This window comes from Lepisosteus platostomus, chromosome 5, assembly GCF_059453375.1.
Source record: "Lepisosteus platostomus isolate fLepPlt1 chromosome 5, fLepPlt1.hap1, whole genome shotgun sequence".
Lineage (NCBI taxonomy): Eukaryota > Metazoa > Chordata > Actinopteri > Semionotiformes > Lepisosteidae > Lepisosteus > Lepisosteus platostomus.
This window is the reverse complement of record NC_142615.1, coordinates 22,687,756-22,709,536: the sequence shown is the minus strand read 5'-3', so window position 1 is coordinate 22,709,536 and position 21,781 is coordinate 22,687,756. Positions and strand designations below refer to the sequence as shown.

Below are 21,781 nucleotides of genomic sequence, written 5' to 3'. Positions count from 1 at the left end.
TGAGTATACCCTCAAACTCATATCTAACATAAACGAGTGAATTGGCCAAATCGATTACAGACTCACCTAATTGCAATGAAAAGCATCTGCTCATCTTAACGCGCTCTACCAGTGTATTTTTGAAACCATCCGCCATTTCAATAATTCTATGAGTGACTGTGTCTTTCAGAGGGGGCAGCAGGTCGAGCTGTTTAGCAGCTTTCTTTCACACATAATACATGTCAGCTCTTTTGTTAACAGTAAATAAGGGTGTTCAAAAAAAGTGTCTGTTTATTAGGTGTAAAAATTCCTTAACGTCTTTGATGCTGTCATCAAAGATAAACTGCAATCAGCAAAGATAAAAGGATAATAATCTTTGCATACTGCCCTGTCTTTCTCACACCTGAAGAAGGCTCCACAGCCGAAACGGTGTGTTTCCTTTCTTCTCTTTTCAACATGGAATAATCCTTTACTTGTTCCTTTGCAGCCTACGCATGCTGACGCAGCTACCCACCTGATATACAGTGCCTTGCGAAAGTATTCGGCCCCCTTGAACTTTTCAACCTTTTGCCACATTTCAGGCTTCAAACATAAAGATATAAATTTTTTATTTTATGTGAAGAATCACCAACAAGTGGGACACAATTGTGAAGTGGAACGAAATCTATTGGATTTTTGAAACTTTTTTAACTAATATTTTTAGTAATTTTAATTTTAAACTAATAATTTTTAACTTTAACTGTGTGTAATCAAGTCTCTGTATAAATGCACCTGCTCTGTGATAGTCTCAAGGTTCTGTTGAAAGCGCAGAGAGCATCATGTAGACCAAGGAACACACCAGGCAGGTCCGTAATACTGTTGTGGAGAAGTTTAAAGCCGGATTTGGATACAAAAAGATTTCCCAAGCTTCAAACATCCCAAGGAGCACTGTGCAAGCGATCATCTTGAAATGGAAGGAGTATCAGACCACTGCAAATCTACCAAGACCTGGCCGTCCCTCTAAACTTTCAGCTCAGACAAGGAGAAGACTGATCAGAGATGCCTGGGGTCAGAGAGAGCGATGTCTTCCTTGTTAGTATAGTGGTGAGTATACCCTCAAACTCATATCTAACATAAACGAGTGAATTGGCCAAATCGATTACAGACTCACCTAATTGCAATGAAAAGCATCTGCTCATCTTAACGCGCTCTACCAGTGTATTTTTGAAACCATCCGCCATTTCAATAATTCTATGAGTGACTGTGTCTTTCAGAGGGGGCAGCAGGTCGAGCTGTTTAGCAGCTTTCTTTCACACATAATACATGTCAGCTCTTTTGTTAACAGTAAATAAGGGTGTTCAAAAAAAGTGTCTGTTTATTAGGTGTAAAAATTCCTTAACGTCTTTGATGCTGTCATCAAAGATAAACTGCAATCAGCAAAGATAAAAGGATAATAATCTTTGCATACTGCCCTGTCTTTCTCACACCTGAAGAAGGCTCCACAGCCGAAACGGTGTGTTTCCTTTCTTCTCTTTTCAACATGGAATAATCCTTTACTTGTTCCTTTGCAGCCTACGCATGCTGACGCAGCTACCCACCTGATATACAGTGCCTTGCGAAAGTATTCGGCCCCCTTGAACTTTTCAACCTTTTGCCACATTTCAGGCTTCAAACATAAAGATATAAATTTTTTATTTTATGTGAAGAATCACCAACAAGTGGGACACAATTGTGAAGTGGAACGAAATCTATTGGATTTTTGAAACTTTTTTAACTAATATTTTTAATAATTTTAATTTTAAACTAATAATTTTTAACTTTAACTGTGTGTAATCAAGTCTCTGTATAAATGCACCTGCTCTGTGATAGTCTCAAGGTTCTGTTGAAAGCGCAGAGAGCATCATGTAGACCAAGGAACACACCAGGCAGGTCCGTAATACTGTTGTGGAGAAGTTTAAAGCCGGATTTGGATACAAAAAGATTTCCCAAGCTTCAAACATCCCAAGGAGCACTGTGCAAGCGATCATCTTGAAATGGAAGGAGTATCAGACCACTGCAAATCTACCAAGACCTGGCCGTCCCTCTAAACTTTCAGCTCAGACAAGGAGAAGACTGATCAGAGATGCAGCCAAGAGGCCCATGATCACTCTGGATGAACTGCAGAGAACTACAGCTGAGGTGGGAGAGTCTGTCCATAGGACAACAATCAGTCTTACACTGCACAAATCTGGCCTTTATGGAAGAGTGGCAAGAAGAAAGCCATTTCTTAAAGATATCCATAAAACGTCTCGTCTAAAGTTTGCCACAAGCCACCTGGGAGACACCCCAAACATGTGGAAGAAGGTGCTCTGGTCAGATGAAACCAAAATCGAACTTTTTGGCCACAATGCAAAACGATATGTTTGGCGTAAAAGCAACACAGCTCATCACCCTCAACACACCATCCCCACTGTCAAACATGGTGGTGGCAGCATCATGGTTTGGGCCTGCTTTTCTTCAGCAGGGACAGGGAAGATGGTTAAAATTGAGGGGAAGATGGATGCAGCCAAATACAGGACCATTCTGGATGAAAACCTGTTGGAGTCTGCAAAAGACCTGAAACTGGGACGGAGATTTATCTTCCAACAAGACAATGATCCCAAACATACAGCAAAATCTACAAAGGAATGGTTCACAAATAAACGTATCCAGGTGTTTGAATGGCCAAGTCAAAGTCCAGACCTGAATCCAATCGAGAATCTGTGGAAAGAGCTGAAAACTGCTGTTCACAAACGCTCTCCATCCAACCTCACTGAGCTCGAGCTGTTTTGCAAGGAAGAATGGGCAAGAATTTCAGTCTCTCGATGTGCAAAACTGATAGAGACATACCCCAAGCGACTTGCAGCTGTAATCGCAGCAAAAGGTGGCTCTACAAAGTATTAACGCAAGGGGGCCGAATACTTTTGCACGCCCCACTTTTCATTTTTTTATTAGTTAAAAAAGTTTCAAAAATCCAATAGATTTCGTTCCACTTCACAATTGTGTCCCACTTGTTGGTGATTCTTCACATAAAATAAAAAATTTATATCTTTATGTTTGAAGCCTGAAATGTGGCAAAAGGTTGAAAAGTTCAAGGGGGCCGAGTACTTTCGCAAGGCACTGTATAACATTCCTATAATCACAACTATGAATTTCCACTGTGGGTATTACATGTCACAACGCAGAAATGCAACAGTGACGTGTCGTAATTACAAATGTACATGATAAGTGATTTTGTCTCTCCTACCTTAGTGTCGGAATATTAGGATGTTCTGGTGACAAGGAAGGAGGGAAAAAGTAAATCAGCAGAAGGGGTGCTATTTTGTTGACTGTTAATCCTTACATGTTCAGAAGGTCATATTTAAAAAATGGTACAGTAAATTTTCTTATACTTAATGATTTTCATAATTTGTCACATTACCTCAGTGGCAGAATTGTGAGACTATTTTATAATCAGGAGGGAGGGTCATAGCAATAAGCAGAAAGTGCCATCACCCTTTGCTCATCTTCGGTTAACCATATTCTCACATGCCATGTTCTAAATGTCCCATTGTAGACGCCATATTAACATTTCTTGCAAAATGCAAGATTCTGAGACTTTTAATAATCAGAAGGCAAGGTCGTGGTAAATATGCAGAAAATGCCAGTGAATTAATGGTTTGCTTTCGTCTTATTTACTTGTCGTCTAACATGCCAGTTTGTGTTATTGTGAGTTTTGAAAATTGGTTTTCGATTTTCTTAAATGTGTTTCATACAAAAATGCAATTTGGATAATAATTATTTACATATTCCTCTTTACTGAGGCTATGTCCAGTAATCCACTCGGATTAGTATTTTTAAAAATAACTATAGAGAGCCATCTACAGGCGAAAGGCGGCATAACATCACAGTAGCATCTTATAAGGTGGAACGAAAAATGCGAATAAGAAGCTGGCGAATAAGCAGCCAACTTCAGCTTCGTTAATGCAACAGGATTGGGTGAGGTGGAAAAATATTTCTTCCTCTGAATCCTAACATTTTTGTAGTTGTTCCAGGACTGCTCGCCCCAGATAAAGCTGCCAATACATCACTTGTTTCTACTCCATCAATATCAGCAGTGTTATCGGTACTAAGCTCCACAGCGAGCCTTCCCTGCAGCGGAGCGTGGAAACTTTCTCCCCGCGCTGCAGGAGTTGTGTGCGCTGCAGCGGTGCCGAGAGAACGGCACAAAAGGCAGCAGGCTCTGGAGAGCGGGTAAGAGACGGAGCCTTGTGGGCAGGCAAGCAGGCCCGTTTTTTGGAAATTGCTGAAAAGGCTCCGGTGTTTGTTCGGTGTGTGGCAGGCGCACGACGCGAGCTTGCGTAGCGATCTGCCGGTCTGGTGTTATGCAAATGAGGCCGAATTGTGTCCCGGGACATGCTGCGAATGCGCAATCGCGACTGCAGATGTGTAGGAAACGGCGCGCTCGTTTTCTCGTTTTGCCCACCCTTTTGAGTGTTAGTGTGGCGTGTGAGTGTACGAAAGAGTGGGCCCAGCAGGACGCGGTGGTGTGCGGGGCGAGGAGCTGGGGATCAAGAAGGAGGTTCACCCAGAGCGAGGCTCGGCCATTGCACTCCGGCTGTGCTGACCCCTGCGAATTCCCCTAATGTCGGAATCTCGACTGCATCATTTCTGGTAGTGGGGGACTGCGTTCGCGCTCTCCCCTGATGTGCTTGGTCCAATATCAGATACGGAAGAGTTACGACACCACGTGCTGCGATAGGATCCCAGTTCGAAAGGAGTCGATGCCACTGCTTGTTCCCGGTTTCTTTTAGTTAGAAGTCCGGAGAAGCATTTCAAGCTGGTTACACTACTCCTTCCGGACATTCATTCCCTTTTCAAAGTCAGTCGTTTTGCTGTTGTAATGTTGCCATAGCCAAAATGTAATGTAGTGTGCTCTCTGAAGGCACCAGTTCTATAGGGTTTGGGCATTTACTGGGACAATTATTAATTGTAGCAGTAAATCACAAAATTGATTCTTTTGATGGCTTTAGAATCCAACCATGCGATATAACTCAAACAACGCACACACACAGGTACTAATGCACGAGGATACATTTATTAATACATAGAATATGCATATAAACCTAACAGATCTTATCACGAGGGTTATCAGAATACAAAAGATATATATTCAGTCAATTACAAAGAGTTACATATATCAAGAGGACATACGTTCAGTATATCATTCATTAAGACCGTTTCGTAAATGAACTTGGTTATAACTTCTACATTAAATACTCAAAACAAGTACATAACTCTTAGGAATTAAATTGATATCAACTGGTTGGGATAACAATTGAATTCTCGAGCTGTAATGCATTAAAGTTGAATACTCATCCAATCTCTGGGGATTCAGATCTCCTGCGGGCACAAAGAAACAGTTGCAGGCTGTTGCTGTCCAATCCGCGCTCTCTGGCTCGGTGCCAGGCTGTGCTGTGCGGCTTGCGACGGTGCGCTGCTGATGTTCACTGACCAGCTAGTTAGTGTTGGCTTTAACTAGCAAAGTTTGTGCACAGGAGAAAAGATGACTGTGGGTCCCAGCAAGTCAGGAAGAGGACCGGTTCGTTCCTGATGAAGAGCTAGTTCTGAATAGTGATTCAGCTGTCCACAGTTCCGACCTGTTCACGAGGCCTGCTGCTGGTGCTAACCTCGGGTGGATCCTCTGGTTACTCTCTGGCAATCTCCGCTCTAGACTCTTAGAACAAAGGAAAGTTCTGGCACTCGGACACACTGGCCGTTCCGTGCTTGTCCAGGCTGAGTCTCAGGATGGTCAGGAGGCGTGCTGCGAGAATGTCCTACCCTTGGGAGCCTTCTGCTCCTTGGCCGTCCTGCCCTGGAATTCTCCTTTGAATTCCCTTTAGAAAAGTCCACAGAATTCTCACAGAATCCCCCTCTGAATCTCCCAGGCTCTCTGTGTTGCCTGTTTTTACCTGGAGGAACTTCAGCTCGTTGATTGGCTGAAAGTTCCATGGGCATCAGAGTCCCACGTGGGTTACTCGGCCCTACCAGTCCCTGATTGGTTGATCAAGGTGAGATATGAGTCACTTACTCCTGACACTTAGGAATGCAGTCCAGATGTCCATCTGGCACTCCTTAGACAGATAGGCGCCAATGGATGACCATTGATCATGATAGCCAGGCTTAGCTAAGTGCATCCCCCTTTGGGAGCTGTCCTAGGAAACCTTATCAAAGGAAACCTTAAATCAGCCTGCATGGATAGTTTCTCTGTGGCTGCACCACAGAGATGAACAGAGAGATGAGGCCTAATTTGGGAAAGCTCAGAAACACTTAATTCTGCCTTATTATTAATTCACTACATATCCCCCCTTTTTGAAGGTCACGAGGTCCCGAGGCATTGTTGCCTTCAAAACAAAACAGAGTTAAGTGATGTCCCTTGCCATTAGAACATTAATCTTAAATGTCTACATTACTCCTCGAGAATTCATACCGGAACCAGCATTGGATACAAACAGGATGAATAACATCTGGAGTATGTATAAAGACGGTAGGAGACATTATCTAAGTCTAGGAATTACACATCAGGAAGTTCACTGTCAATATCTGATACCTCTGTAGTAGATATTTTGGGAGAAGTCACTTCCTTTCTTTTGACATGCTACCTTTGACTCATTCATGCTACCCGGAGTACATCTTGATGTGAGAGTACAGCATTCAGAGTACACTGTCAGTCATGATCCAGCTACCCAGCAGCAGTGTTACAATAACACCAGTTCCTGTTCCCAGCCCCCCGATAAACCACAACACCTGTGTTGGGTATCTGCTAGGGTGGTTTGGAGGTTTGTTCCATTAAAGCAAACTAACTACCTGTACTTCTTCAGGGCTTGCTGTTTCTTGGATTTCTATCCAATTCAATAGTGTGGCACTTGAAGGCATCAACGACCTCAAGTTTGGTCTTATGTTGTCTGGTTCTAGACAGTACAGTGTTAAGTTCAAGCTGTACTATGGCCTCCTCGGGAACTTGCAAGAAAACTGTTTGATTAGGTAGCTGCATTGCGGTAGCTGTATCATGCCTGTCACAAGTCATGGTGACAGTTAAATGTGGTGTGTTGACCAGCCATTTACGTCCCACCTGGTCTTCATGGGGTTCATTAACCTCCCTCTGCCCATTAGTAGCTTTACACCCTTCATTGGTGAATCGTTTAGACACAGCCAATGGATAGCTTTGGTAGCCATACCCATCTCAAGATTTGGAACTGAATTCAATCCTGGAATGCCTTCTGGGTGAGCTATGAGCGATGGGGTTAATGTCACATACTCCTCTACTGAGAAGAGTGGAATCAAGTGGGTTGGGAATTGTGCCATGGCTAGACTGGCTACAGTGCCACTAAGCTCCCTTAACAGGTTTTGTGTCAACATTCTGACCTGTTGCACACAAGCATAAACCCACTGTATAACACCAACAATCATGTCCACTGGTTGGGGAATAAAGTTTCACCCTGTTGCATAGGAAGTTGCCTGTAGGGTTTTCCCTAAGCTTTCCAACTTTTGCTGCTGTTGATACAGTCTGTCACTACCCTCTGGCATCTCAGACACCTGCCTTCTTGGGGCAGTCAGGGGGAGAGTGCCAGTAGCACACAAACCTACCAGAAAAAGCAAACGTGCAACAGTGGCGGCAGCAATCAGTCCACCCAAAAGTATTTTCGGGTGGCTGATCCCAGTCATCTCCTTCTGAGTGACTGTTGCCTTTCTAAGCTGGCGCAGCACGTACATGGTATCTTTCTCAGTATGCCCTGTGGCATCTTGGGCACCAACATCCTGGAGATCTGTGGAAATCTGACGCAGCTGCTGATGCTGCTCCTCCTTTTCCAGGGCATCTGCTTTTTCAATTTGTTCATGCCTGTGCTCTAGGAACCCTGCAGGGGGTGATGCAGCGGTGGAGCATGCCTGACCCTTGGCTGAGTGGTCATCTGGAGCACCTGAGTGATCTGGGATTGTTATCCCATTCTCACTGTTCAGGTCCACCCTGCACACCTCCTGATTGAGGAATCCCTCTATTGGCATGTTTACAATCGTTCGCTGGGCGTGGGTGTAGGACACCTGCTCGCTCCCCCCTTCCCTCGCTAGGGGTTCAGGGAGCTGCCCCAGCACTGGGATAGCTAGTTCGCTGTCTTTGAACTTACTATCACTCACCAGGCCCATCTCAGTGCAGGCGGGGATTCTGACACCCCTCTTTGCGATGTCCTGCACTGGCAGGCGGGTGACTTGACCATCCAGCTCCAGTTTGGCTGAACCACTGTTGGTCAGACTCAGACTGACAGACTGAGCTGGTGGCTGTAAGAAAACTGGCTCGGCTTTCATTCCCTGTCCCTTCTGGGGGACTGGGTGTGTTGGCAACCCTGCCGTTGAGGCAGGAACAATCAGGTCAGTCTCACTCACTACCTGGTAGTTGTGAGAAATAATGTTACCTGACTGCAGGTTCCCTGGGTCAAAGCAGAGGGAATCGGCATCTGGGATCAGGTGTGTCCACAGCGCAGTAGTCTCAGCGTCCAGCTGGACCTCCTGTCTAATCTGTGAATGTTGCACCAGGGGCACCTGGCGGTGGCCCTGCAACAGCTGCTCAAGCAGATCCTCACTAATAGAGGACCTCTCAGGGCTAAGGGTGAGGGCTACATCACCAACCTGCTCTCCTGCTATCTGGATCCCTTCCACCACTACAGGGTGGTGTTCCTGACCCCTCTTGGGTGCCAGGGTGCACAGGGAAAGCTCCTTTTCATCGCCAGGTGGGAAGATCTGCTCCTCTTCAGGGATGTTAAAGGGGTGTGCTTTACCTGGTGGATCAAGCAGCTGCTCGGAGCACTGCTCCTGTGGCAGGGAGGCTGTTGGGACCTCGGCCGGGACACGACTTCCCTGCATATCCGGGGAACAAGAAAATATTTTTATTTCTTGTCCAGAGGGAACAGAAGGAATCTCTGCATGGGCTTCTGTGTTCAGTGGGCACTGTGTGAGCACAGTCTGCCTATTGGCCCCCCTTTCCTTCTGTACAGAAGGCTTAGGAGCCTTGACCTGTTTCCACACCTTGCCTTTCTGGTGATCCACCAAAGGTTCCTCTCTGAGTCGCATGCCCTTTTCTTTTTCTACCCGTTTGAGCTTGCCGTGCGACATCAAACACCTCTCAACCTCAGTGTCAATCAGTGTCTCACTGTGTAAGACATCTCCCATGGCAGCCTTGAGGTAAAAGCTTCCTGCTTTTCCTCTATGTTTTACTGCCTGCTCTGTGACTTCAGGGGTGGAGTCAGCATTCGCTGGGGAATGGCTGAATTCATCCAGGCAGGAACCCTTCCGCTCAATCAGATAGACTGAGGGAGGGAGAGGGGGTGGGTCTCCGCCTCCTCCAGTGGAGAGTATCAGCTCATTCACGCTTCCGGCAGCCTTGGGGAGCGGTTGTCCCTGTCCAAATAAAGCTTGTTCAAGCCTGGCCAGGCGGGCGGCTACTGAATCCTTTTGTTCAGCTTTTTCTAGCCCTTTCCCTCCCCCGGTGTTCTCATGGCACTTAGGACGCTGGGTGCGGTCCTGTGTGCCTGCTTTGGAACGGGGCTTAGCCAGCTCAGGAGCCTGTGCTCCTTCGAGCAGGGGGGAATTAACCCCGCTGGCTCTGACGGCGAACAAAGTCGCTTTAGCAGCTTTTTGCTCAGAGCGACTTTGGACATCATTCTCCCAGGCTTTCTGCACAAATCTCTTAATTTCAGTCATTTTCATGGTCTGTGCATCTGTATGCATTAAGATAATCTTTCTGACTGATGGGTGGAGATTCGCAATGAATAAACCCTTGAAATGTGTGTTCTCTTCGCAACCCTCATCATTTCGCCCTGCAAAATAAGTTAGTCTAAGTCTCTCGTAATATTCGCAAGGGGACTCTGCTCTCTCGTGCTTAATGTTAAGGGCGGCGGCTATCGCGGCAGTCGGGTCAATAAACGCACTGTATTCTTGGATAAGTGCTTGACATAGCTGCTCAAAGTCATTGCAGACTTCTTTCATCTGCCTAGCCATCCACTCATGTACAGCTCTGCTGGTAGTTTTCCTGACCAGAAACACTTTCTCCTGTTCTGTGGCGTTTGGCAGGTACTGCAGGGTATACCTGAGGTCCTGAATATAACTCTCGATATTATTCTCTGACACTGCGGGGTCAAATCTCTCTATGTCCTTCGCTAGCTCTCTCAGAGAATGGAGATCTATTCTCCTAGCTTCTCCGCTGATTTAGATATGACGGAGATCGTGGTCAGACCTGTCGCTGCTAGAGAGAGTGCTTAATAGCGACTCGAATTCAGACCTTTTAGAAACCATCGTTAAACTTAAAGAGTATTACTTTTTAGTACGAAATCACAGTTTTACCACAGAAAACCACAAGATCAAGTATGCAATCAACCCAATCGCAAAAGATCACAAAACAATCAAGCACTGCTTAAGGAGCAAGGGGAACTTTTTTCCTTTCGGCTTTCAGCACACACTGTATTGTCGTGTATGAAACCCGCGGCGTTAAAATTTGGAATTATTCCGCTTGGTTGACTCATTTCAGTCTTGCCACGCCCACCCAGGGACGCTAAATATGTAAGAAAACCGGCTCAGGGACGCCAAATATGTAATCATAGTGGCTCTCTGAAGGCACCAGTTCTGTAGGGTTTGGGCATTTACTGAGACAATTATTAATTGTAGCAGTAAATCACAAAGTTGATTCTTTTGATGGCTTTAGAGTTCAACCATGCGACATAACTCAAACAACGCGCACACACAGGTACTAATACACAAGGATACATTTATTAATACATAGAATATGCATGTAAACCTAACAGATCTTATCGAGAGGGTTATCAGAATACAAAAGGTATACTCGGTCAGTTACAAAGAGTTACACATATCAAGAGGACATACGTTCAGTATATCATTCATTAAGACTGTTTCGTAAAGTGAACTTGGTTACAACTTCTACATTAGATACTCAAAACAAGTACATAACTCTTAGGAATTAAATTGATATCAACTGGTTGGGATAACAACTGAATTCTCGAGCTGTAATGCAGTGAAGTTGAATACTCAGCCAATTTCTGGTGATTCAGATCTCCTGCGGCACAAAGAAACAGTTGCAGGCTGTTGCTGTCCAATCTGCGCTCTCTGGCTCGGTGCCAGGCTGTGCTGTGCGGCTTGCGACGGTGCGCTGCTGATGCTCACTGACCGGCTAGTTAGTGTTGGCTTTAACTAGCAAAGTTTGTGCACAGGAGAAAAGATGACTGTGGGTCCCAGCAAGTCAGGAAGAGGACTGGTTTGTTCCTGATGAAGAGCTAGTTCTGAATAGTGATTCAGCTGTCCACAGTTCTGACCTGTTCACGAGGCCTGCTGCTGGTTACTCTCTGGCAACCTCCACTCCAGACTCTTAGAACAAAGGAAAGTTCTGGCACTCGGACACACTGGCCATTCCGTGGTTGTCCGGGCTGAGTCTCAGGATGGTCAGGAGGTGCGCTGCGAGAATGTCCTGCCCTTGGGAGCCTTCTGCTCCTGGGCCGTCCTGCCCTGGAATTCTCCTTTGAATTCTCCTCAGAATCTTACTGAATCTGAATCTCACAGGCTCTCTGTGTTGCCTGTTTTTACCTGGAGGAACTTCAGCTCATTGATTGGCTGAAAGTTCCATGGGCATCAGAGTCCCACGTGGGTTACTCGGCCCTACCAGTCCCTGATTGGTTGATCAAGGTGAGATATGAGTCACTTACTCCTGACACTTAGTAATGCAGTCCAGATGTTCAACTGGAACTCCCTAGACAGATAGGCGCCAATGGATGACCATTGATCATGATAGCCAGGCTTAGCTAAGTGCATCCCCCTTTGGGAGCTGTCTTTTATCAAAGGAACCCTAAATCAGCCTGCATGGTTTCTCTGTGGCTGCACCACAGAGATGAAAAGAGAAATGAGGCCTAATTTGGGAAAGCTCAGAAACACTTAATTCTGCCTTATTAATAAGCCTCGCCGCTACATCTTAAACTGACCATTTGGCCAGGACCTCGTAAACTGGCCAAATACCATGACCCCCCCTTTTTACCATCAGACTGAGTGACGTCAGAAACGGAGAAGAAGATACTATATAACCCAAAAGTTTGTACCGGTACGGGGAACAATACTTCGGTTTTGTTACCGAGGAGCCGAGAGATCATTTCAGCATTTCGCGTCTGAACGGAAAACACAAACGACCAACTCGGAATGACTTGCCTTTGACGCTTTTCAAAGTGTTCTTTGTGCACGACGACTGCGCCGCCTAGCAGATACAAATGGGTTGTACAACTTTGAACTAGCAAATGGAAGAGGGCTAAGCCCCCTCTCTTTTACCCCAGGTTCGATCTGTCTCCCAGAATCACCAGGGCGCACACACACACACCCGTGCCGTTGAAGTGCTCTGCTTCATTTCTAAGGGCAACTCAACATTCACTCCTACCCCGAGTGCAGAAAAAACAGCATCCACAGCAACAACAGCTCAGGTCTCTGCACAGGAGCTAAGCTGCCCTCATCTCCTCTGCTCTGCGGCTCCTGCGGAGTGGAGTCCTGCCTGGAGCCGTGTTTGCAGGCGGCGGCTCCCTGCTCCCTGTCTGTGCGTCGTGTCCAAGAGCTCCTGAGAGGAAGAGAGAGCCCTCCCACTCGGGGGCTTTTCCACGGTCTGTGTGAGGAGGGGCGGGTGTGTCCAGTAGCTTATCGAGCGGAAGCCTGGGGCGGCGGAGAGCTGTGATCGTGCAGACCTTGAGGTGTCACCTCTTTGTCTGCTTTCCGGCCCCCCCTCCGCCCAAGCTCTGCTCCAAAGTAGCCCGGCAACCCCTCACACCTGCAAGTGTCACAACCTAAGGTGCGGTCATGAGACACCCATGGGGTGTCGTTCTGTTCTTGCTAATTGTTTCCTGCCCGTCGCAGGCAGGAGTCCATGCGAGGAAGATGCGCTGGACAGAGCTCAGAGGGCGCAGCTGGGTGGCTTTCCTTCTGAGTGACGTTCCTGCAACACTCTCCCGCTACTCTTGGTGCGCTCATGCCACAACACAGCAAGGCTGGAGCACGTGGCTGTGGGCTTTGCGCACCACCGAAATAGCTCAGTTGGGAGAGCGTTAGACTGAAGATCTAAAGGTCCCTGGTTTGATCCCGGGTTTCGGCATTTTGTTTCATCGCGCCCTTTGTTCCTCTCTCCAGCGCCCCCTGCCTAAAGTGACGCGTCCCTTTCTCAACCCGAAACGCAAGCGAGACACCAGCAGCGGTCCCTGCAGGTTTCCGTATTGTAGCGGCTATCACGTTCGCCTAACACGCGAAAAGTCCCCGGTTCGAGACCGGGCAGAAACAGCCTCGTTTTGCACGCTCCTGTACTTCACAGAGGTCTTGAGCGACCGGTCATTTGCAATTGGGCTGTGCCAACAGACCAGGACGAGCACTGTCGGCTCAAAAGCAGCGCAGGACCTGCAAGAACAACAGAAAGATTAGTATCCAGCGGGGGCTTCTTAGTGAGCTCAAGATCTCATCAAGAATCGGCTCCAGCAACAGGGCTGGGTGCATTGTTCCATTCTCCGACCACTCTCGGTGTAAACAAGTCCCTCCTGGTCTCTGCTTGAATTGCACTTTCCTGCGTTTGCTTTGGTGTAACTGGCTTCCCCTGCATGGGCGAATGTGAAGAAGATCCTTAGTAAGTCATTGAAGAAAACCGAGAAGAGGTCGGAGTGGCCTCTGTCGTTCATCAACGATCCAGTCAGGCAGTACTCCTCTGTAAAGCGCCGTTCGTTCACATCGATTGGCTTTTTTTTGCCTTCATTCGTGCAAGTAGTAAAAGCAGACGCCCCTTTAGGGAGCCTGTCAGCACCCGGAGATTTCCCCTTCTGTAAGCTCTCCATAGCCTCTCAGCTCTTCTACTGTCAAATCCCCCTCAAGTACTTCCCTATCTTCTTCACTCAAAACGTTTTCTAGCTTTGAGGTAAAAAAATGAATTTCTTCATCCTTTACCTCTGTAGAGCTGTACAGTCTTGAGTAGAAGTGTCACGCCCTCTGCAGCCAGAGGGCGGTCCTTCTCTGTCCTGTCCCTAGTTTCTGGTCTGCTGTCCTTCCTGTCCCTCTCTTTCCCTTAGGCTATATATTTCCGGGTCTTGCACTCTGTCCTCGCTCAGCACTGACGTTCGGATGTCCTGAGACCCGCCTAGCACCAGGGCGCCCCACGTCCGCTCCCTGAGGGCACAGGTTTCTATACGGCATTCCTGAACTCTTTGCACTAATGAGCCCGGGCCTTTTTCCCGTCTCGCCGCTACGCATATGGGTCTTTTTCCACACTTCTGCTCCCCACGGTTAGTCCCTTTGGTTGTCCGTGACAAGAAGGCCTCGATGCAGGAGAGGATAGCACTCAGCTCTGTACTCTCTCTTCCCTCCTCATCAACTACACTTTCCATGACAGACTTGGAGCCTACCACTTTCCTGAAAAAGAAGCGAGTACACTTCTCATTTTCTTCCAAGAACTGCACTCTGCTTCTTAACAGCACTCCTCGACTGCTTTCTTCGACTATGCTCCGGATGTTTTTTTTTAAAAGGGTGATATCCTCGAGCACATCGAAGCCACTGTGCAGCATCGTGTAGAGACGCTGCAGCTGCCTCTGTTTCCTGGCTAGCACTCCTCTCCGTCTGGCAGCAGCCTTCCTTCCCTCAGCCATGAAAAAGGCCTTTGTCCTAACCTTCACCTCCTCCCACCACTCTCCTACTGACCCGTACAGACACTGCAAGGACAGCCACTGTGATAGTTTCTCTTTGTAGCGGGATATTACCCCCTCGTTCTCTAGCAGCTTTGTGTTGAGTTTCCAGAGGCCTGGGCCAAAGACAGTCCCGCCCTGGAGTTCCACTCTACACCCTAAAGCCTGATGATCTGAGAAGAAGACAGGCTGAAGAGTGACCCCAGCAACTTTCACTCTCTCTGAGACAAAGCAATAGTCAATTCTGGAGCTGCTATTCCTCCCTGACCATGTATATCCTGCTGTTGTGGGATATATACATCTATATGTGTCTGAGAGTTTAAAGTCTTGAACTAAGTTTTGCAGGGCCAGTGAGCTGGAATCCGATTTTATCAGCCTTTTGGCTAAGATCAAGTTCAAGTGGCATGCCCGCAGTTCTTGTCTTTCCAAAGTTCTAGAAGGCGATCGAAGATCCTGAAGAGTGCTTGAGCTGGTATCGCCCTAGGTTGAGCCTAGGGGGTTAAGGCCAAGCAGCAGCTGAGCTGGGTGGGATCCGGCAGCAACGTTCTCTCTCTCTGCTCTCTCCTCTCCCCTCCCCCTTTCTCTTGCTCCACCTCCTTGGCCTCTTGGCTGGGAGTAAGTACTCGTGGCCTGCCCGCGGTGCTTGCTTTCTTCCTCGAGACTCAGAAGCACTATCCGCTCCCTTTCTCTTGCTCCACCTCCTTGGCCTCTTGGCTTGGAGTAGGTACTCGTGGCCTGCCCGCGGTGCTTGCTTTCTTCCTCGAGACTCAGAAGCACTATCCGCTCCCTTTCTCTTGCTCCACCTCCTTGGCCTCTTGGCTTGGAGTAGGTACTCGTGGCCTGCCCGCGGTGCTTGCTTTCTTCCTCGAGACTCGGAAGCGCTATCCGCTCCCTCTCTCTCTCTCCTCCTGCGCCTGCACCTAGCTGGGCTTTGCACACAAGGACAAAGTCCAGGGCTCACTCGCTGCTCCTTTAGCAGCTAAACCCTCCTCTCCACAGGACCTTGCTCTCTCTCTTTCTCTCCTTTTTTCTTTTTTCTCCTTTCCAGATGGCAGACAAGAAGACACTGATCCGGTTCCACTGGACCAAGAAAACAGAGGCGATGCCAACTGCAAAATCCTTTTTCATTACCTTCCTGAGAGGGATCCTGCAGTTGGTGGCCGGAGATCTCTACTGCCTGCAAGACAACAAGGCAGAGAGATACATGGAGGCCTACATGGCCACGGTCGCCTCATATGAAAAGGCAACGAAAATGATCAGAGAAAAAGGTAAGCACCCCCGTTTCTCAGATTTCAGGCCGGAGCCTATGAGGAAGACAAACCAGAGGACCATCACAGTCCTCACATACAACCCTTACTTGTTGCCAAAAAGTGCGACGGATGCGGCGCCGAGGGACACCTCCTTCACCAATGCAAGGTAAGCAAACCTTCGTTTGCGCAGGTGGTGGAAGCCGGCCGGCAGAAACCAGTCTCAAGACAAAGGGAGAGAGGTGAGAACAAAGAACCCGCACCTCCCCCGCAGAGAACCGAAACTGCCGAGGCCACACCCCCAGCCGCACCAGTGCCACAAGATGGCCGCCAGGACGACGGACAAAATGGCTGACCGGAGGAAGGGCCCTAATAACTCCCAGCAAGAAGGGTAAGAGAAAGCGGGAGAAGAGATGCAGGGCGGATCCACCTTCGGAAGGACAAAAGAAAAGAGTGGTAAGGGAGAACCGTTTCCTCTAGGACTAGAACTTTCTTCCCCCGAGGCCCAGGAACAACCAGAGGAGGCAGCCCAGGAAGAGGTAACCCCCTCCCCCGAGGCCCAGGGACAACAGGTAGAGGCAGCCCAGGAAGTCAGAACCCCCTCCCCCGAGGCCTAGGAACAACAGGAAGAGGCAGCCCAGGAAGTGGAGCCCCCCTCCCCCAAGGCCCAGGAGCAACTGGAGGTCCCCAAAACTCCTGGAGAAAGGGAAGAAAAAAGCCTTCCCGAAGCGGTGGCGGAGAGTATCCTCGAGGAAGATGAGGATTACTTTGAAGCCGCCCTGGAGCCGGGACTGATGGTAGGGCTGGACCTGTCCAGCATGTTTACCTTTCAGTCCCCAGCGAGACCTGGAGGGAGCCCAGCATATTCCCCCCAGGACCCGAACGAGAGTAGTTACATCTAGGCTAAACAGTGCCCTGATGTAGACTCCCAAGTTTTCCACTGTAAGCACAAAGAGAGGAGGTTCAACTTTCACTTGTTTAATCATGATTGTGAAACTTACCTTTCTAACAACTAACGTGAGAGGGCTAAGAGACCCGGTGAAAAGACGGGGAGTCTTTCATGATCTGGTCTCAAAGTCTTTCTCAGTTTGTTTCTTACAGGAGGTCCACCTGAAGGATGAAAGCGACAAGCTGACATTCACCAGGGAATGGACGAAGGGAGAATCATGCTGGAGCATAGGAGGGGTCCACTCTTCCGGAGTGGGAATCCTCCTCGGAAACCCAGAGATGACGCTGGTTTCCTCCTTCTCGGTGGTGCAGGGCCGGATCCTGGTCGCAGACATCGACTGGAGGGGGCAGAAGTTGAGAGCAATTAACGTCTATGCTCCGACGGAACCCTCTATCCGGAAGAAAGTGTTTGCTGACCTGGCCAGCTGCTGCACCACCAACAGACAGGTGGTGCTTGGCGGGGACTTCAACATTGACCGGGAGAAGGGGAGCAACGCTAGCTCGGCAGAGCTGGAGTCGCTACTCAAGCAGTTCTCCCTGGTAGACGGTTTCAGACGGTGCCGCCCTAACGACGCCGGAACGACATGGAAAAACTCCCAGGGAGTGTGCAGCTGCCTGGACTACATCTTTCTGCACACGACCTGCTCCCTGGAATCGGCGACGGTGTCCCCGGAGTGGTATTCCAGCCACGAGCGCTTGACGGTGGTGGCTAACACCAACCTGCCGGGATTCGGTCGTGGGTACTGGAAGCTGAACCGGGAGATACTGGAGGAAGACGACTTCAGGGCACTGTTCCGTAAAGACTACGCGAGCTGGGTCGATCTGAGAGACGGCTACAGCTCCATGGTGGAATGGTGGGAGTCGGTGAAGGACAGGACCCGAACCCTGGCGCAGACGTACTGCAGACGGAAGGCGGCCAGGGAGAGGAAGGAAGCTGCACGACTCCAGAGACAACTATAGGAGGAGTACAGCTCGGCTAACGGGGGAGGAGCCTTCAATTCAGCCGGGCACGGGACCTGAAGGAGAGGCTCTGCAAACTCAATCAGGTCCGAGGAGCCCAGAAAAAGAGGGTGATCCACGGCCTGAGACGGGGAGATTGAGAGGAAGTGCTGGACGAAAGCGACAAGGTAGAAGCGGCCACCGCTTTCTACACGGAGCTGTTTTCAGAAAAGCAGACAGAGGTGGAGGCAGGCGATGCTTTTCTGGAGGAGCTGAAGGCACGAGTACCGGAGGAGGTGAGGGAGGACTTGGAGGGTCCGATCGCGGTCGAGGAGCTGAAGGCGGCGCTCTTGTCCATGGAGAATGGCAAGGTGCCAGGGCCGGACGGACTCCCCAAGGAATTCTACACCTGCTTCTGGGACACCCTGGCGGCAGATCTGGTGGAAGTGGCGCAGAAGATCTTCCGCCGGGGGAAAATCGGAGACACCATGAGGGAGGGCATCATCTCCTCTTCAAGAGCCCTTAGCAGAGACGGTGAGACGGGACCCTGTCATCGACGGCCTGGAGATACCGGGAGGCGCGGGGGAAACCCTGAAAATCTCCCAGTACGCCGATGACACGACGCTGTTCCTGAGGTCGGACAGGGGGTTAAGGAGGGCCCTGCAGGTCATGGAGCAATACTCCAGAGCCTCATGGTCGAAAGTGGGGGGCGAGGCTGAAAGAGCAAACCGAAGTTCTTCGGGCCCTGGAAGCACAGGACGACAGCGCCGGAGGGTCTCGAGCTCTGCACGGAGCCCCTCAAAATACTGGGGGTTTCCTTCCAGAGCCAGGACAACGAGACCAACAACTGGACCGAGAGGATCGCCAAGGTGAACGCGAAGCTGGGTCTGTGGAAAACGCGGTCGCTGTCCTACACAGTGAAAAGTGATGGTGTTGAAAGCAGACATCCTGCCGGCTTTGGTTTACCTGGCGGTGGTGTACCCGCTGCCGGCCAGACTCAGATGAGCGCTGCAAGGGATGATCTTCGGCTTCGTCTGGGGCGGCAAGTACGAGTACATCACGAGAAACCGGATGTGTCAGCCGGTCGAGGAAGGGGGTCGAGATGTCCCACATTTCCCCCTGAAACTCCACTGCATCTTCTACTGCAACCTCTGTCGGGCGCTGCGGGAGCCCATCGGACCTCAGGAGGAGGACGAAGCGCCTAGTCGCCAAATGGGGTTTCCCCACGGCGAGGGAGCGCTGGAAAGGACTTTGGGCCCTATACAGGGATTAAAGGACAATAGCGAGTGGTAGGTTTGGAGGGACTCTCTTAATTGCGCAAATCCGCCCCCACTTGCAAAGATTGATAACGGACAATCAATCTCCGTTACGCCGTTGTTTTTTATTACATGGAGTGTTAATATGTGTGAGATGTTCCTTTTAAGATTTTTTTTTTTTTGCGGAATAAAGTATATTGTGTAGAACAAAAAAAATCTTATGACAAGGTTTACAAGTTATCTGTTGAACTACATTCTAATAGGTGTGGTCACAGTCCAGGTCATTTGTTTACGTTTTTGTTTCTGGAGCAACTGTTAGATGAAATGTGCTAATATGTAACCTAACTCCAGTGTGAATGACTAGAAGAGGGGAGCAGCTCCATTCCAGACCAAGGGAGCTTTGAGATTGGCTGGGCCAGATCTCTCATTTGCATATCTGATTTAGAAATATAACACTAAACCCCCTTCTTGCATGGATTTAACTTGCACCCAAGAGTCCCATACTGTGTATTGCTACTTATTTTATTATGATAAGTGGTGATTACCAGTTGACAGGTTTTATTTGTTGAATTATAAATGGTTTTGTATTATCACCCTGAATGGCCTGTACTCAAGGTTTGGTAGGGTATGTGTTTTCATTTCATTTACCAAATGGAATATTTGCTCTTTTAGTATTTGTCTAGAAGGCTTTCTGAAGTCAGGAAGCCCATTTATTTGGTGAAAAAAGATTCTGTATTAATATTAATATTTCTCATACAACATAAATAGGGTATTTTATGAATAAAAAGATCTTGCACTTGGAAATCTTGATAAAGCTGTGTGCTTCCATAAACTCGAGCAGTTTTGATTCCTAATATTTGACCTTAGGTGTGGGAACGGGTCTTTTTTGCCATTTGATTTCCAATTGATCAGCACAGTATAGAAAATAGACCCATAAAGCAACCTCAGCAGTAACAAATGTGCAAAAAGTGATCACTTGTTTTCGCCCGCTATCAAACTGAAACCCTTTGGTGTGTTAAGAGAATGTGATAACCACTACACTGCGCAAGGTGGGTAGGGGTGACTTGCAGAGAGTGTTGAACTTCGAGAAAGGACTCTCAGGAATATATTTCCTCATTCTGAAGAGGAGATTTTCTCCATTTCTGTAGTCTGACTTCCTCTTTTGCTAGAGAGCTGTAGAATGTGGAGTCACCTATCCAGCTCTGGGAACAGTGTGTAGGTAACAGGTTTGTAACTGCCGGATGAGCACAGTAAATTAATTCAGCAGAATAAACACACTGTGAGTATTTGAAGGGAATTAACAATCTTTTATGTCTCGCCATGTTCAATGCTGCTGTCATTTCTGTAATATTGTGATTATCACGTTCATCACACATGCACAAGATCCCCTGTTTGAAATCGGGCAGAAACAGGTGTCTTTTTATCTTCTCACATTTTGCACTTCTGCCAGCGTTTTATGGATCTTGTTTTGTCTTATTGCAAGAATTCGAATTTCTTGTGTCATTCATGATCACATCAAACAGCCAGCAGATCATGTCATCTTTCAGATAGTCATTCTTCTGCTTCCTAAATTTCCTAGAGACAGGTCTTTTCAGCAGAACTGACAAACATGGCAAAGCAACCTGATAAGACGAGGTCCTAGAAGTCACTACTCAGTCAGTTACTACTGCCGAAATGCAAGCCCTTCCTCCAGCCTGAAGAAGTTGATCCTACATTACTCATGAAGAAGATGTATCTACCAAACCTCAGAGAGCTGAGCTGGATCATTCCCCTTCTGAATGACGTTGCAGTAACACTCTACCACTCCTCTTCGTGCACTCATGCTGGAACTTTGGGAGGCTACTGCAGACAGCAGAGGTTGGATCATACACGGAGGTTGAAATAGCTCAGCTGAGAAAACCTTAGACTGATGCTCTAAAGGTCCCTGGTTCAATGGCATTTTGGTTTTGGCATTTTGTTTCGTTGCGCCATTTGTTCCTCTCTGCAATGCCCTGTGTCCAAAGTCACACTTCCCTTTCTCAGCCTGAATCCCAAACTAGAGTCTTTGTGTCCTTGAGTGCCTCTTTTACCGACACTGATGAAGTACAGAAATAACTTAACATGTTTTGCACTCCTTATGGTGTTTTATGGTGGGACCTGTATTTCTCTATGAATTTCCTTAGTGACAGCCCATTTGTTTTCAATATATTTCTGGTGAAGTTATTACATCGGTCTCCCCTGGTGGCTTGTTTTCATATCCCACTTCTGACAATGACTTTTCTTATGTCACTTTGATGGGAGTACAATTGGAAAAAAAACTAAAATGTGTGTAGTTGTTTCCATATCAAACCGGTCTTCCATTTTATACAGTATTCCACAGGAGTGAATCAATTCCTTGTTTAATTTTGCAAATGACCCTGCTGTCAAAAAAACTAAATTCCCATGTAGCCAAGGAGTTGCTGAAAAGCAACTTCACTTTGATGTTTTGTGTTGTTATAACTAATTCATCTCCTTTTTAAAAAATAGATTTCTGTAGAAGAAGGGTGTCTCACACTACAGTTTAAATTGTAAACAGGTCATAGAAAAAGCTCCTTAGCTCCCTGTCAGGAATCAAACCCCACTCTCCTGTATGACAGGCAGGGATTCTCACCATGGTTAAGTTGCAACCGTAATAATATTGACAACATTAATAAATGCATATATAATCGAAATT

At 47.9% G+C, this 21,781-nt stretch overlaps 1 protein-coding gene, 1 non-coding gene and 1 pseudogene across 2 annotated transcripts in view; all 3 read left to right on the top strand.

Moving 5' to 3' along the window:
• The window catches only part of LOC148664987 (zona pellucida sperm-binding protein 3-like), a 246,998-nt gene that overhangs the window by 21,319 nt on the left and 203,898 nt on the right, over nt 1-21,781 (top strand). The gene's annotated exons all lie outside the window — the stretch shown is intronic.
• On the top strand, nt 4,507-4,660 carry LOC148665017 (U1 spliceosomal RNA; annotated as a pseudogene).
• On the top strand, nt 19,744-19,799 carry LOC148665016 (U7 small nuclear RNA). The gene has a single exon (XR_015938928.1). It is a non-coding gene; the product is annotated as a U7 small nuclear RNA (small nuclear RNA).